Genomic DNA, 18,382 nt, shown 5'->3' with positions numbered 1-18,382 from the left:
GCACCAAGTTCTTGCCTAGAGTAATCAGCAAAACTTATTCTTAATATTGAAAAACTGAAAGCATTTCTGCTGAGGTCAGGGACTAGGCAAGGATGCCATTGTCTCTACTCTTATTCAACATAGCATTAGAAGTCCTAAAATATTAATCATGCAAGATAAGGAAATAAAAATAATAAAATTGCACAAGAGAAAGTCAAACTATCTCTATTTGCAGATGACTTGATATATATGTATATATATGTTTATATATATATACATATATATCAAAGGCTCTAAAGAGTCCATATAAAAACTCCTAGAAACAATAAACCACTAAGGCAAAATGGCCATCTATGAAGCCAATACACAATTAAAGCCAGTTTAATTCCTTTATACAATCATGACTGGGGGGGGGGGTGAGAGATCAAAGAGTCTATTCCATTTAAATATAGTGTTCAAAATCATCAAGTTCTTAAGAATCAACCTATCAAAAGAGGTGAGAGGCCTAAACCACAAAAACTTTAAAACAAGAAAGAAATTGAAGAACATCTAAGGAAATGGAAAAACATTCCATACTCATGGATTGGAAGAATCAATATTAACTAAATGACCATCTTACCAAACTACTATATAGATTCAGTGAAATTTTTATTCAAATTCAGACAACATTCTTTGAGGACTTAGAACAGTCAATTATAAAGTTTTTGGAACCATAAAAGACAGGATAGTCAAATACATATTGTGAAATAAGAAACTAGGAGGCATCACAATACCTAACTTGAAGCTCAGAACTCTCATCCACTTTTGATATAATGCTGCCTGGTCCAACCTTTATGAAAAACAGAATAGAGGGTTCTCAGTAAACTCAAAATTGAGCTGCCATATTATCCAACATATCTTTTGGGTATCTGTCTGTAGGACAGAAATATATTCATCTAAAAGGATGTATGTACACCACTATTCACTGGACCACTTAGCCAATACTTAGAATCATTCTAGATGTCCAACAACAGATGAGTATATTATGAAGATGTGGTACAAATATACAATGGATTGCATATAGCTATAAGGAATGATGCAATCATGCATCAATTAATTTTGAATTAATTGAATTAACTGCAATTTGCAGTTACATGATTAGAACTGGAAGATATATTAAATGAAGTAAGCTAGAAGAAGGCTAAATACAGAATGAACTCACTTATTTGTGATATTTAGAATAACTTCATGAAGAAATACAATGGTTTAAATGGAAGTTGTCTTAAACACTTTTAGTTTGAGGATGTAGTGAGAAGGAAAAAAGAAATTGGGTTTTGTTTTGTTTTGTTTTGTTTTGTTTTTGTTTTTGTTTGTTTGTCTTGGGGCCACACCATGTGAAGCTTAGGGGTTACTCATGGCTGTGTGCTCAGAAGTCACACCTGGCCTGGGGGACCATATGGGACCCCCGGGATCAAACTGCGGTCAGTTCCAGGCTAGCACTGGCAAGGCAAAACACCTTACCTCTAGCACCACCGCACCGGCCCCTTGTTTTTGGGTTTTTTTTTTTTTTTTTTTTGAAAAAGAAATTGAGTGTGGGAGGAGAAAAACAAATATAAATGTAAATAGATGGAGGACAGGGACCAAGAGGTCTCAGTTGCATTTGGTGGTGTTTAAAAAGGAAAGAACTAAATATCCAAGCCAAAGTCAACAATAATGAAATCATGAGACCCAAACTTCAACAATCAAAACTTAAATTGGGTCTGTTATGCTGGCAGGCTGTGGGGATGGGGTGGTGGCATTAGATGCCTCCGGGATTATTGGTTGAGGGAGGTTGACACTGGTTGTGGGATTGGCCCTGAAACATTGTATGTCTTTATTTTTTGTTCCCCAATTCACAATACAGACCAGGCAAAGAGCCTGGGTTGAGGTGTAGATGGGGTGCATTTACTGTACCTCCTCTTTCTATACAGTCAGTGTAAAGAACATAGCCTATGGTAAGAATTGGGAGGCCTTATCTTTTCTTTTTTTTATTTTTGATTATTTTAATATATATGAAATATTAATTAAATTGATTAATAATCAATAAAAATAAATAAATTAAATATTAAATAAATTATATTATATATTATGCAATATATAATAAAATATTAATATATATAATCCTTCACTAGTGCAACATTCCCATGACCAATATCCCAAGTGTCCTTCCCCCCCCACACCGGCCTGTACTCTAGACAACTTTCTATGTCTTTAATCCAACTATAAAAACTTTGTAAATCACAATGGTTTTAATAAAATAATTATTATTTTTAAAATATCTAAAAATAAAAAAGTTCATTTCTGACCTCATCCTTTCTTACAGAAATCTTAGCCATTGCTAAACCTACCAACATTCAGTCTCAATCTACTATTGTTCAGAGTTACAGGCCAAGCTTTTGCTAGCGCCTCTTTCTTCATCTCTTATTTTCTCCTGTCCTTTCTCTTTATACTTTGGATGAAGTATATTTTGTCCATAACAGAAGCAAATTCCCATCCTTGACTTTTCCTAAACTCATTCATTATTATTTCTTTTACTCTACAGCACATGACCCAAGAATTATATACAAAACCCAAATTCTATCAGGACCAGGAAAATATATCTGTGAATACTCCCTGTGGTTCTATTTTTCATTTCAAATATTCATAGCTCCATGCAAGGAAACAGGAAAGTTGACCTGCTTTCAACTAACAAGTTACAAGGGGATATGAGGGAGAACGGTAGATAACAAATAAGGTTATTTCAACAAATTGTAATACACAGACCTTATTCTGGATTTTTATTCTGACTCCTAAATGTATTCATATAGTTATATTTATGAGATAATTAGATAGTAGGAAAAAAGTTTTGAATAATGTTAAAAGAAAGATCAACTTTTAGATATATTTACTAAATATATGCCATTCCAATTATATAATCAGGTACATTTATTTCAAAATAATGTGAAAGGGTAGAATATTGATCATTATTATATATGATAAATACATTATCTAATTTCTATTGTGATTAATTCATATGTTATAAAATCAAGTAGATATTGATAAAGGTAAATAGACAAGAAAAGATAAGTGTGTAAAAGAGAAACAGTGGTAGCACATGTGTAAGAAAGAGAGAGAAAAATTTTATAGAAAAAGACAATAGAAGGACATGAAAATTTGCCACAGGCAGATAAAAAGGTTATTTACCTAAGACTTGGAAAACTAATTGTGGTGCCTCTCTGGTTTCTATGAGCCCTAGTCAGCAGCATGAACCTATGAACCTACATGCATAATTACTCATACACTTAGAACCTGAATTTCAGACCTACTCTATGGCACTTGCAATGATCATGAGGTCTGCTCTACCCTCTACTTCTCACTTCACATATCTATTATAGTAGGTATGACCAGCTCTGGATTTTTGTGGGTGGCAAGTATGATTAGCAACAGCAACCATCAGAGGTCTTCTGTGTTTCAACTTTCATTTTATTTTTTTTATTTAATACACTTTATGTAATTATTTGCTATGTCCTTTAGCAACTGCAGAAATAGGAATCATAGCAACAATTTCCATCTCTCTCCTCCTCTGCTCTGCTTTCTGGTCATCCTTGTAAATGATGTTGGTGAAGAAATTAGAGCCTAAGATTTAGAAGTCACTGCTGAGGTCGAATATCAGGCGAATAGAATACTTTCAAAGAGGCATCCACCAACTACTTAGGCAAAGTAAATCAGTTTATTGTAGGTGGGAGATGGATATTTATATTAGGGGAGAGTAGGGAGTGTCAGCCAATCAGGTAGGATGTGAGAAGGGATTAAATCTGGGTGTGTGCTTTCCTTTTTAGGGAAGACAGGGAAGGGGATTAGGGAAAGCAAGGTGTTTGTTCTGGGTATTAATTAGGGTGTGTGTTTAATGTGATTAGACACACACCCCTCTTTGTCTTTGTTTTTTCCTACTTCTATGCCCCAACACTCACTTTTTTCTTTTCATATATATGTTTCTGCCATCTGGTTAAGATTATGCCCTATGAAATCCTCAAATTGGAACAACTAATGGGCTTACACATAAAAATGAGCGCAAGATGTCCTGATGGGAATTCCTTGATTCAATGTTAATATGTACCTAAAATATTACTGTGAAAGATATGCAATCCACTTTGGTCAAAATAAAAATTAATATAAAAAATGAGTGCAAGATGTTAACTGGGGGAAGACCAATGAGATTACACGTGTCCTTGAAAAAGTTTATAAGTCTATCTTATATACCTTGATGCAAATAAAGTTTGTATAATAATCCATTCAATTGTATGTCAAAATTATGATCTGTAAGATTTCCTCTCTAAAATAACTAAAAGGAAAAATCCTTTATTATTACTTGTGTTAACTCATCTGTTTCTTTTTATTGAGAAGTTTGGGGTTTGGGCTATACACAGTGACTCTCGGGGGCTACTCCAGGCTATGCACTCAGAAATCACTCTTGGCTTGGGAGGACCATATGGGACGCTGGGGATCAAACCCAGGTTCATCCTGGGTCAGCCGCGTGCAAGGCAAATGCCCTACTGCAGGGCCAATCCTTCGGCTCCATGATTCATCTGTTTCAAATAAGACAGTGAGGCACCCCTGAGTCATTAGATAGACCAGTGGCAATTTTCTTTGTTTGTTTTAAATAGTAGTTTAGATAATATGGCTACAATAGTGTTAAATTTTGTGGTTTTTATGAGCTTATTGCTGCAATGAACACTGGGGTGCATATATCTTTATGTTCTTGTGTTCTTGGGGAAGACGCCAAGAAGTAGAATTCCTGGGTTATATGAATGTGGAAATTTTATTTTAGTCATTAATTTTACATGTATTATGTAAAGGAAATTTCTTAAGTTCTACCTTTTTTTTTTTGTCTATAATGGATATCTTCAGATTTTCATTGTCTTTGAATTTTAGCACAGTCTACACTTGCAAAAAAGGCCACTGGCTAAATTACATTCAAACATCTCATTGGAAGATGCCTCAAAAGCGTACAATTTTTCATTCATTATGGCTGTTTTATGTAAATGTTTAACTTTGGCTACTCTAGTATCTTAAGATATTATTAACTTTTACTAACTAATTTGATGAACTATTTCTAATGATGCCAATACAATTGTGTTTTTATCATTTCTTTTATTTTCTACCGTAAAATGCCAGTTTCTAATTCTGTGTTAAATGGTTGAGGAGACTCTTTACTGAAACTTAAATACTCTCAAAATCAAAATGTCTATGTGCTCTGGCAACATTGGATTACCCTTTGCACAATTTTTTTCAGCTGAAAAAAAATGTGATTTTTTTTTTTTACTTGTTACTCAATTTTGTGGTTCTTCCAGAGGTTCAACTTTTTAGTATGCTTAAATTAGTAAGTTTGTCATTTAAATACTATAATATATATCTTAAAGAAGACTGGCAGAGGGGGGTGGAGCAATAGCACAGCTGTAGAGCATTTGTCTTGCACGCTACTGACCCAGAATGGTACTGGGTTCAATCCCAGGCATCCCATATGACCCCCAAAGCCAGGAGCGATTTCTAAGCACATAGCAAGGAATAACCTCTGAGCATCATGGGGGATGGCCAAAAAACGAGAGAGAGAGAGAGAGAGAGAGAGAGAGAGAGAGAGAGAGAGAGAGAGAGAAGGTAAGTACACTTCTTTTCTTTTTTCTTTTCTTTTTATCCTTTTATTTAAACACAGTGTTTACAAAGTTGTCCATGACTGAGTTTTCAGTGTTACAATGTACACCCATCAACATTTCCCTCTACCAATGTCTTCAGATTCCTTTGCCCCATTCCACCTGCTTGCCTCTAGGGCATTTCCTTCCTTCCTTCCTTCCTTCTTCCTTCCTTCCTTCCTTCCTTCCTTCCTTCCTTCCTTCCTTCCTTCCTTCCTTCCTTCCTTCCTTCCTTCCTTCCCTCCCTCCCTCCCTCCCTCCCTCCCTCCCTCCCTCCCTCCTCTTTCTTTCTTTCTTTCTTTCTTTCTTTCTTTCTTTCTTTCTTTCTTTCTTTCTTTCTTTCTTTCTTTCTTTCTTTCTTTCTTTCTTTCTTTCTTTCTTTCTTTCTTTCTCTCTCTCTCTCTCTCTCTCTCTTTCTTTCTTTCTTTCTTTCTTTCTTTCTTTCTTTCTTTCTTTCTTTCTTTCTTTCTTTTTCTTTCTTTCTTTCTTTCTTTCTTTCTTTCTTTCTTTCTTTCTTTCTTTCTTTCTTTCTTTCTTTCTTTCTTTCTTTCTTTCTTTCTTTCTTTCTTTCTTTCTTTCTTTCTTTCTTTCTTTCTTCCTTCTTTCTTCTTTCTTTCTTTTCATTGTCTTCTTTCATTCTTTCTTTTTTTCTTTCTTTGCTTTCTTTCTTACCTTTTTTTCTTTTTCTTTCTTTTTTCTTTTCATTCTTTTATTTTGAAATTAATATATTTATTTAAGCACCATGGTTCCAAACATTTTTATAGTAGATTTCAGTTATAAAATGTACACCCCACCTTCACCGGTGCAACCACTCCACCACCAATGCTCCCATCTCCCTCATTCCAACCCCTTGCTTGTCTTCAAAACAGGCATTCTATTTCTCTTATTCACTACCATTTTCTTTTTTTTTTTTTTTCGGCCACATCTGTTTGATGCTCAGGGGTTACTCCTGGCTAAGCGCTCAGAAATTACCCCTGGCTTGGGGGGACCATATGGCGCTTGCAAGGCAGACACCTTACCTCTAGCGCCACCTCGCCGGCCCCCCATTTTCATGATAGTTGTTCGTGTAGTTATTTCTCTAACTGCAATCAACATAGTACACCATATCTTTTTCTATGACTACTTTCACTATTAAAAGACCAGAGTTGAGAAGCTGCCACAGAGTGGATATGGAACCCAAGACAAATGTTTACAGAAAGCATTTGCTGAGCCCTACGCTACAGTATTCTATTTTCTGAAAGCAGCATTTTTTTTGGGGGGGGGGTTGGGTCACACCTGGCAGTGCTCAGGGGTTATTCCTGGCTCCAGGCTCAGAAATTTCTCCTAGCAGGCACGGGGGACCATATGGGACGCCAGGATTCGAACCGATGACCTCCTGCATGAAAGGCAAACGCCTTACCTCCATGCTATCTCTCCAGCCCCACCTATGCATTTTTTTAAATTTATTCTTCTGTGATGTGCATTGTTTCCAATTTTGGGTTATTAGGAGTAATAAAGTTATATGTATTCCTATCCATGAGTTTTGCTAAGAATCTGTACTCCTTTGTTGTTGATGATAGCAGATTTACTAGATAAAGGATACATTTCTGTTGACCTTTACGATATAGAATGTTATAATTTTCCAAACATAATGATGATTATATCAATTATTATACCTACCAGCAGTGTACAAACATTTCACAGCTGTGGTCTCTCTAAATTTGATGGATTTTGTTGGTTTAATTTCCCTTTCAGTCATTTTTGTTGTTATGGTGGCAGTATTACATTGTAATTTTAATTTTTTTGGTGATGACTAATACTAATTTTGTATAATTGGGATAACAGAAAGAGTATAAATGAGCAAGGCACTTGCATGCATGTGACCAACTGGGTATGATCCCTGAGACTCTCTGTGTTCTCATAAGTCTAGATCCCGGAGTGAGCCCTTAGCACAAGCCCGGAGTCCTCCCTTAATTTTTTATATATTTATTGGCTAGCTAACTGGTTATTTCATTTGTAAAATGTTTACTCAAGTCTCTTTTATTTTCATATCAAATTATTTTATTATTATAGACATTTTAATATTAATCTTTTAAATATTGTCTTACAAGTTTATCTTCCTTATGACCAAGTTATTCTTTTATGTTTTTATTTTTATAGAGTTTAATTTATATCTTTTTATTTAATAAATGTTGGAGTTCTGATAGAAAACCTTTACTAAGTTCAAAGTTATACATGTATATATATATATATATATATGTTATATGTGTGTATGTATCACATTGCCATGTTTACCTCCAGAGGCTTTATTATTTTTACATTTTTACTATTGGATTATAAATTGAACTAAATTTCTAATTGCTTAAGATTTTTTATGTGATATATAATTGAAGGATCTTACAAGGAGATTCTTGTGATTTTTGTTCTTGTCTGATATCTTACTTTCCTTGTACATGAGTCTAAATAGGATGTAGGGTTTTCATCTTCTACTTAGAAAAACCAAAAGATTTGTTCAGATCCTTATTTTCAAAATTTCTAAAGCAGACATTGTTCAATAAACTCGGTCAATTAAATTAGAAAATATAAAAAAGCAAGAGAATTGTTTCTTTGGAAGACATAGCAACTGCAACATCCAATGCCCAAAGGTAGGATTGGCAGAGTAGCCATGATGAAGTGTCCACTACCAACAACACTGTGATTGTTGTAGCCATCATCTTAGGTGCTTACAAATCTTGCCTTGTTTCTTTCTTGGTTCTAGCTGTGCCACCTGTTTAATAAATTATTTTTAGTTACATTCAGCCAAAGACTATTCCTATGAATAAGCAGCCTGGTTTTGCAGAAATATGAAAGTAGATCTGAATTTTTCACCAAATTATACAGCCATCTAAGAAGTAGGAAAAACTACCTTGTTGCTCTTTAGAAAAAACCTTATTGTGCATTACCTGCCATGATAAAGTTATGATTCCTTCACAATGAGGGAACCCACCAGTGACAATGATTTGAAATTTGATACCCACCAATCACAACGGTTTTTATATCTGTGTCAATCCTAGAATATGAAGAGCTTGGGATTTTATACCAAAACCTCTCATTCTACCCTAACATAAAATCACTCAATATCTCAAGGTTCATTAACTATTTTATCATAGCAAGTAAAATAGCAATGAGTTCCTTAATATCAAACTCTTGTTTCCAGACAGACACGTGTGTAGTTATGATACACTAGTAGCTTTCTTTTTAGCCATGTGGTTTTTTTCCTTCTTTTCTTTTCTTTTAAATTTTATTTTATTGAAACCGCTGTCACTTACAAAGTCCTTCATAGTTGAGTTTCAGACATACAATGAATCATGTATCCCCATTTGCCCCCCAGCCTGCTCATTTTATGTTTAGATTGTTAAAGCTTGGGTCTCTTGATGCCATTGTTGTTGCCTTTGGCTTGGATATTTAGCCAAGTGGTCTCAGGTGCATTGGTAGTGTTAAAAAGGGACGGAACTGAATAGCAGTGTGATTTTGAGTTGACTCTGCCCAGTGTTCTGGGCTGGAAGTATATTTACTTTAGTTACATCTCCATTGAGGGTGACCCATAAGGCAATGTGTGCTTCATTAGTAAGTGAATCTATGGTCCAATGATATTTTCATATTCTTTGCTTGAAATAAAAGTCAGCCTAAAATTAATATCTACACAAAATTGTGAAGAACTAATAATCTGCCTTGATACTCTAGTGATAAAAACCTAGAGAGGAAATCAGTAGCAGACAAATTTAGGGGAATGTTATGGATAGAACCAGTGTATAAATATTTGTCCTCTGAATTCTCACCGAAGTATTCCCAGTTGAAAAGGAACATCAGGTTTTTATGTACCACATTTGAGGGAAATTATTTGGTTTCTTTCTTTGGCATATTTTACTGATCATCATATCTTTTGGGTCCATCCATGCTGTCACACATGGAAGAATTAAATATTCTTTGTTGAGAGTTCTCAGGCTCAATTGTATAATACAATATTTTACCAGCACTTCCCAAACATGTAATGGGGGGGGGGACACCTGGCAGTTGTTGGTACTTAGTCCTGACTCTACTTAAGGATCACCCCTGGAGACCATATGAGTGTTAAAGGGTCCGAGGAAGCCCACCACCTCAAATAAAGACCATGAATCTTCAGAGAATAAAATAGCAAAGCAGGTTTATTATTCCAGCTAGCTGGGGCGACCTGATCTGTCATGCAGACTGAAACCAGTGGCACTGGGGAAAAAAAGGAAAGCACTTTTTTGTAGGTTAGCAGGATATTGCGGGGAATGTCAATATGGGAAACAGGACTTCTGGTATGCACCAATCCCTTGTTTAAGTTTAAACCCAGTGTCCAGTCAGATGGTCGGCTTATCTCTCATTCCAATTAGGGTAGACTCTCTCCTCAAGAGGTGGTCTCTGGCTGGCATCTTCATTCTCTTCCAAATAAGGCAAGCCTCCCCCACCTTTCTTGGAGGTAGGGCAGACAGGTTTGAGTTTTCACCAGCCATCATAGAAAGTCTGTTAACTCTGCTGACATCCTGTCAGATGTTTGTAGATGGCCAAGTTAGAGTTCTTGCTTAAAGTCCATTCTGTTAACATCAAAGAAATTCTAGAGCCAGGGGATTACAGAAACTAAAGGCAGAGGTTTTTTTTTTTTTTTTTATCAGCTTTACAACTTTACCAAAAATTCAACTTAATATACATTTATATTATGACTCTCTAACATCTTTTTCTCCTAATTCTACTTTAGCAATGGATGCCAGGGATCCAACCCTGGTCAGCTGTATGCAAGGCAAAGGTGCTACCAACTGTAATATCTTTCCAGTTTTCCAACAATTAATTTCTGTCTCCTGACTTTGTTGCTTTAAAATTCTTTGTCTCCTCACTGGATATTTTGCTTTAAACCTTAATGTACAAAAGATGGCTAACACTGACCTTTTTCACTAATTCAGAATTTGTCTCACTAAGACATTCTTTAGTGCTATATTCCCTGGGCTCTTAAACTTGCATAATAGATACATAGAATTTCTACACCATATCTCTAAACATTTTTGATATCTCTGATACTATGTCTTGGAAATTCTTTGATGTTTACTTTACATGTTGTTTTTTACTAAAAAGTTGTCCTCACCATTTCCTCAAGTCTTTACTAGGATGTTGAATAGGTAATTCTAGAGCAATCGCAGCAATGCCCCAGGTCCAAAGAGTGCAAATAAACAGATTCTGGGACAATTGGAAAGATCAATCTTTTCTTTATTATTAACTTTGCACAGTTTTAACTGAGACTTTTTTGTAGGTCAACCCTCATTATCACTTACTAGACAATAAGAAATTTAGGGAATATCCAGAGGAAATAAGGACAAGCCTTTTGTCCTTGAGAAGAGAGACAACAACATCATTTTCAAAGGGAAACGAGTCTTTAGTCTTCAATGGTAATAAATCTACAAGTTGGAAGGCCCAGAGGGCTCCAGAAAATCCAGGAATTCAAGACTGTTAGGACATAAATTTATCTAATGGTCTCAATTCTTGCCTTATTTTCAACCAGGACTATTATATTGATATATTAAACCTGACTAGAAGGATTTGAATATTAGGGTATTTTTTTTAGCTCTCAACTACAATTCAGTCCTGCACTCCCGAGTTTTGAATTTTTCTGCCCTACAGCTATTGGAGATTAAACTCTCTTTTAGATTTTTCAAATCTAGCTTTCGAATAAAGAAAAATTCTTCTCAAGTGTTTGTTCTGTGATTCTAAAATGTCCATCAAACTTAGTGTAACCCAATATATCCTTCTTTTAATTATGGTCACCCCTATAAGAAGGCATCTCTCATTCATGGGTAATTAAAAAAAGCCCAGTGAATGACTAAAATCACAAATATTACTAAACTCGTCAATCACTGTTCTGTTTCTTATACCTTCTTACTCATAATTGACTTTAATTTACCAATTAGCCTCAGTAAAATATTAATTTAATTTTAATTTTATTTAATTTATTATTTAATTTTATTTGATTTATTTAATTTTATTTTAATTAATATTAATATTAATAGTAGCTAGTAATCAAATAGGACGATTAGAACAAAATACTGTAATAGAAGTTGTATAAATGCAGTCTCTCAGAACAACATGCTGTAATAATATTTTTAAAGTGCAAGCAACTACCAATAACTGAAACTAGGGAAAGTGAGAACTACTGCCTATTCTTCTCAAACACACACTCCATTCATAAAAAAACAGCTTTCTTTCCACTTCCTGCCATTCTTGTTTGTTATAGGTCAACATCTTAATATTTATGCTGTAGATTGGGGGTGTTATGGGGTCTTTCAAAGCTTTTCTATTCCATTTATCACTAGAAATGATGTCCTAGTTTCTTGGCATACAACTGTGTGACCCAACTCCAGATCTCATCTTGTATCTACATTCTTGGCATTTTCATCCCAGCAATCCAATAAATCCAATCTGGAAAAAGAAGGCTATGCCACCTTGTAGTGAAATTTATCACATGGCACTTTTTAACCAAGATCAATGCCAAAGATCTTGACAGGTGAAGGCTGACCCTAGCAAAGCTGTCAGAAGCTGAGGTATCACACTAAGATTGGGATATAGTAAATTCCTATGTATTGCTCTTACAAAGAAGCCTCTGCCCAGTAGACTGCCTTTATAGATAGCAAGGAAACACCTACTTAACTGCTTAAGATTATTATTATTATTATTATTTTTTTTTTTTTTTTTGGTTTTGGGTCACACACCCGGTGGTGCTCAGGGGTTACTTCTGGCTGTCTGCTCAGAAATAGCTTCTGGCAGGCACGGGGGACCATATGGGACACCGGGATTCGAACCAACCACTTTAGGTTCTGGATCAGCTGCTTGCAAGGCAAACACCGCTGTGCTATCTCTCCGGGCCCCAACTGCTTAAGATTATTTTGAAATAGTTCAGTTTAAGCAGGAGCTCATCTAGTCTTTCATTACTTCCCTACAGTAGGATTGGCATTGATGGGAGTGTCTCAAGAGCTCCCTGATCTTGTTATAAAACAAATACTGTGATGTATATGATGGGACACAAAATGGTGTGGCCCTATCCTGGTCTTACTGTGATCAGAAAAATACCTTCACAATAATAGACATTTAATGATGTTCATAGAAGTGCTTAGTACAAATTCCAGGATACTAAAACCTCACATCTGTAAAATATAAATGCATAAAAGTTGTTCTCTCTCTATATATTTCTATGCACATACACATATATATGAAAATGGATGCCATGCAGATGTAATATAAATAAAATAATGCAGTTCTCCAAAAGATGCAGGATATCATGTTAAATGAAAAAAGTCAAAAAAGAACAAATAATACAAATGTTCTTCTTATATTTTGAGAGAAAAATAAAATGAGGAAATAGGTATCAAACAATAACAAGATTACTAAGTAGGACTAGAAGGAGGTATAAGGAATGAAGTGCTGGATTATAAGTGTCATTATAAGGACAGTTATGGAGAGTTATTGGCACTTTGGAGGGAGGAGTACCTTTGTGCCTCAATATCATAACTGTTAATGCTCTTGCAGCCATATTGGTATTCATATTGATCAGGAAGTTTTAAGCAGCTACTCTAAGTCACTGCAGACATTTCTGATCTATCAACGGACAATATAAAGAAAAATAACCTCATTAAATGAACATGTGAGTAGACCTTGAATGTGCTTGCTTTTATATTTTTGACCCTGACATTTTTTTATTGTTTTATTAAAATTAACTACGGGTTTTTTGAAAACAAAATTCAAAGGAAAAAAATTCAAAGGCCTTGCTTCACACTTTGTATATGTCTAATTGTATAACTCCTATCTCTAAACTGCTGATACTTTCTTCACCTCAATAGCTTCTTCCCCTCTAATAACAACCATAAATTCCATGGGGTTTATGAGTTATTTTTGCTAATTTTGGAGGGTTTGTTTAATTTTTATTTGGATACCATGATTTATACTGTTAATAATTAAAGTAAACTTTATTACAAAAGTCACATGAAAAATAAATTACATCACTAATCATCAGGGATATGCAAAACAAAACAACAATAAGATATCATCTCACACCACAGAGACTAGCATACATCACAATAAAAAGGGGGGGGGATGAACAATGTTGGTATGGTTGCAGGGAGAAAGGGACTCTAATTGACTCCTGGTGGCAATGTAGGTTTGTCCAACCTTTTTGGAAAACAATATGAATATTCCTAAAACAAAACAAAAACAAAAAAACAAAATAGAAATTGAGCTTTCATAAGATCCAGTAATACCACTTCTAGCTATATACCTAGGAACACAAAAACACAATATAGAAAAGCTTTTCATTAATATGTTAATTGCAGCACTATTTACAATATGCAGAAACTGGAAATAATTGAAGCACTCAAGAGCAGATGGGTAGCCAAAGAAACTGTGGTACATCTATACAATGGAGTACCATGCAACTGTTAAAATGAAGTCATGAAATTTACTTATATGTAGATGAATATGGAATGTACTATTCTGAGTTAAATGAGTTAGAGGGATAAGCATAGAATAATATCACTCATTTGTGAGATTTCAGAAAAAAAGTTAGTAAGTCAATAATATTAAGACAATATAGATGAGATCCAGGAAGACTAGCCCTTAGAAGGAAGCTTGCCATGAGTAGTGGGTCAGCAATCAGTTCAATTTTAGTTGAGGAGGGACCACGATAATTGATAATTGGAACTGATCACGATGGACAAGAACTGGATGCTGAACAGAAATAGAGTGTTAGGCACAGTGCCCCTTCATTAACAATAGTGCAAGCCACAGTATCTAAAAGAGGGAAAACGAGAAATAAAAAAGAAAGTAAGAAAGAGAGAATGTGCATATGTGTGTATGAGAAAGAGAATTAAAGAGAGAGAGAGAGAAGAAGAAGAAGAAGAAGAAGAAGAAGAAGAAGAAGAAGAAGAAGACGAAGAAGAAGAAGAAGAAGAAGAAGAAGAAGAAGAAGAAGAAGAAAGAAGAAGACGAAGAAGAAGAAGAAGAAGAAGAAGAAGAAGAAGAAGAAGAAGAAGAAGAAGAAGAAGAAGAAGAAGAAGAAGAAGAAGAAGAAGAAGAAGAAGAAAATGCCTGCCCCAGAGACTGGCAGGAAGGAGAGTGGGGGGGGGGGGAAACTGGGACATTGGTGGTGAGAAATATGCACTATATGGTGCATAAATATATTTATATACATATATAGATATAAATATATAGAGCATATATAGTGAAGGGTGCTATGCATTGTAAGACTGAAACTTAACCATAAAAATCTTTGTGAGCATGGTGTTTAAATAAAAAGAGAATAAAAGTTTTAGGCATGCAAAATTCCAACACCACACCCTCACCAAAGTGTCAATGTCCTTCTATTAGTGTTTCAAGGACCCATCCTACCGCTATAAAACCAACCTAGCTATGTGAATGCTCAATTCTGTGGTAATTATTCCTGTTTTATTGAGTTATTCACAGTTTTCTTTCCTTTCTTTTCTTTTTTTTTAAATGGGAAGAATCTTTGTTAGAAGGAATTTTAGAATAATCTATATTTTTAAAATGGTTTTTCCTATTTACAATTCAATGAGTTATATTTAATATTTGGAAAATTAAACAGTTGATTTCTTTGAACATAGAAAAAATGTGTTTATTTTCCAGTAAGTTTTTTTTTTCTTTTTTGTTGTTGTCATAATCTGAAAGCAGTCCAGGAGCTTGTTTTATTTCTTTACTCCCTCACTCCCACCTTCTTTTAACCCACATTTAACCATTTTTCTGTACTAATGAATTTTGTTTTGGCCAAGGTGGATTACATATCTTTCACAGTAATTTTTTAGGTGGAGTCTGAAGCTTCAGCAGGCAACACATGGATGGCATGGCTCCACACTATAGGCTTTTTGGCCAACCTAAGGGGAAGATGCAACCTCGGCTGCCCCCCACAGCCTTCTCTCTCCTTCTTCCTGGTCCCCAGGGTTATTCCTGGACACCTGCTCAGGGTCCCAGCAAGTGGGTTCCGGTGAGGAGCAATTTAAAAGAGACCCCAGGCTTCCTAGTTCCCACAGTTTTCATAAGAAAAAACAATCTGGTAGTTGTATTTTACTTTCATATTTATTTAGCATAATTACTACATGATTGATACATTTTTTCCCACAATATATGATTTCCTATTTTTTAATGAGTATTCCCTTAGGTATGTAAACCACTGCTTCTTTCTCAAGACATCTGCCAAGGGACAAGTAGGCCCATCCCAAGTTTTTAATATTGTGAATAATGCTTTACTAAACAGTACAAATATTTTAAGATAATGTTTTCATATTCCATTTGTGTGTAGAAGTACCTCTATGACTTTTAAAAATTTATTATCACCCTTTTTTGTTTATACATGTTCAGTATGTTTAGCTTATTCAATAGCTGATCTTCATTTAGAAGGACCTGATCTTAGCAAAGGGAGAAAGGAAGAAGTCTTATCCCCTTTTCGGGCACTTGGCACAGTGGGTGAATCAACCTGAAATAAGGGTTGTGTTTATATCTCCAACCATTATTTCCCTTATGTTAGTCTGTTGTTCTTTTGAGATGACAGTGTAAACAGAATGTTGAGCTGTCCTTTCACTACTCACCCGATTACCAGCTAATGAGTCTGCTTGGATGCACAGGAGAGCTCAATCTTTTTAGCAAGGTGATGTAATGTCTTTCTGGGAATAACTTCAGGTTCCCTGGGAAGTCATTGTATGACCTTATATGCCATCTGCCATGCCATCTGTGTCTTATCCTAAATGGACACAGTTGTTGTTGCTAACTTATATTCAGCAAATGTTTATTGAGTGTGTGTGATGGGTTACTCTGCTAGATGCTACAGGTTAAAGATCTCCACTGAGGTGTACAAGTTGAAAAAAATAAGTGGGAGTAGAGATGAATTCTAATGGAGGAGAATGTAAACTGAGAATGTGCTTAAAGATTGTCTTTATGTAAGATGTGTATATGCCGATAAGCACTTAATTTTCAGATGCATAAAACAAAGTAAATGGTAGTGATGTGGTCATTAAGGCTACTTTGAGTCAGAAAATTATATAAACTATAAAATGAATGAAGGCAGCACTACTTTCAGCTTGTAAAGTGTTACCTATAATTCATCCTAGAGCAAGCATATAGAAAAATAGATAAATAGATGGGTCTTGTTGGGAGAGTCAGCATCTGAAGAGGAGTAAAACTTCTTGTTATAGCTGTGGCACTGGTATTAGTAAATATTCTTTCTGCTCCTACTCTCAGATATCATTATTTTTTTTGGAGAAAATGGCAACTGCTAGTATGTAAATAAAAAGAGGTGAATGCTCTCAGTGCTTTTCAGTGTTTTCAGAATATTTATATCATGTCACATTTATTAAATTTACTATGTAATACAGCCCAGGCATGGGGTTATATTATAGGAGTAATGCCATTTAATCTCTTAACAATCTTTTTGTGTTTTAGAGTTGTCATCTCCATGACTGCTCAGGGTAACTTCTGACTCTGCATTTAGGGATCCCTGCTGGTACTGTATAAGGGGACCTTATGTGATGCTGGGGATCAATAAAGGGATCAGACATGTTTAAGACTTAACTACCAAAACTATGTCTTTAGTTTTAATCTTTTCTGTTTGCTTTTCGGCCACACTCAGGAGTGCTCAGGACTTACTCCTGACTCTCCACTCAGGTACTACTCCATTCTCACTCCACAGAGACTGGCACACATCACAATGAACAAAAACAATCAATGCTAGCAGGAGATATGGAGAAAAAGGAACTCTCATTCACTGCTGGTGGGAATATTGTCTAATCCAGCCCTTATGGAAAACAATATAAAGACTATATGGAGTTTTTTTATGACAAAAAACTAGAAATTGAGATCACATATGATTCAGCTATCCCACTCCTAGGAATATATCCTAGGAACCAAAAATACATTTCAAAAATCCTTTCCTCACACCTATATTCATTGCAGCACTATTTACAATACCCAGACATTGGAAGCAAGCAAGATGCCTTTCAACAAATGAATGGCTAAAGAAAGGAACCATATAGGTTGCCAGGGATTGAATTTAGCTGCCTTCTAGACAAGCACTCTACTCTATGAGCTAGCTCTCCAGTGCCTCTTTAAATTTTTTAATGTAAAGTAAAATTGGTGTAGACTAGGATAAAGAGATAGTATAGAAGGCAAGGAATTGCCTTGGAGGCAGCCTACCCAGATTCTATCCCTGGCATTTCATATGGGCTAAGTTTCTTAAATACTCTCCCACCCTTTTCCCCCATCCTGTCTTGTGATTTTCATTGTTTTTATAATACAAAAGTTGTTCTTATTTGTGTGTTTTTTGTTTGTTTCTTTATCTTCCACATATGGGGAAAATCATATAGTATTTGTCTTTGTCTAACTTATTTTACTTAAGAAAATGCCTTCTAGGTTTATTCATGTTGACACAAATGGCAAAAGTTCATCTTTCTTTTCAGAGTTAAGGTGTGTGTGTTGGTATTTCACTGTGTATATCATCTTCAATTATTCATTACCATTTAGTTTGTTCCCATATGTTAACTATCAGGGAAAATGCTGCATTGAACATATGGATGCACATATCTCTTCAGGTTAGTGGTTTTATATTTTCCAGATAATACCCGAATGTGAAATAACAGAAACACTTATTACTTTCATTTCTAACTTTGTGAACTTCCATATTGATCTCCATAATGAGC

General features: G+C 35.1%; 1 non-coding gene across 1 annotated transcript; it reads right to left on the bottom strand.

Moving 5' to 3' along the window:
- Positions 1-1,836: 1,836 nt before the first annotated feature.
- LOC126010079 (small nucleolar RNA SNORA51) lies at positions 1,837-1,969 on the bottom strand. Its single transcript, XR_007496217.1, has one exon. It is a non-coding gene; the product is annotated as a small nucleolar RNA SNORA51 (small nucleolar RNA).
- Between the last annotated feature and the right edge of the window lie 16,413 nt (positions 1,970-18,382).

The sequence above is a fragment of the Suncus etruscus genome, chromosome 5 (assembly GCF_024139225.1).
Source record: "Suncus etruscus isolate mSunEtr1 chromosome 5, mSunEtr1.pri.cur, whole genome shotgun sequence".
NCBI lineage: Eukaryota > Metazoa > Chordata > Mammalia > Eulipotyphla > Soricidae > Suncus > Suncus etruscus.
Note: the sequence above shows the minus strand (reverse complement) of the source record. Positions and strands in the feature narration are given on the sequence as shown.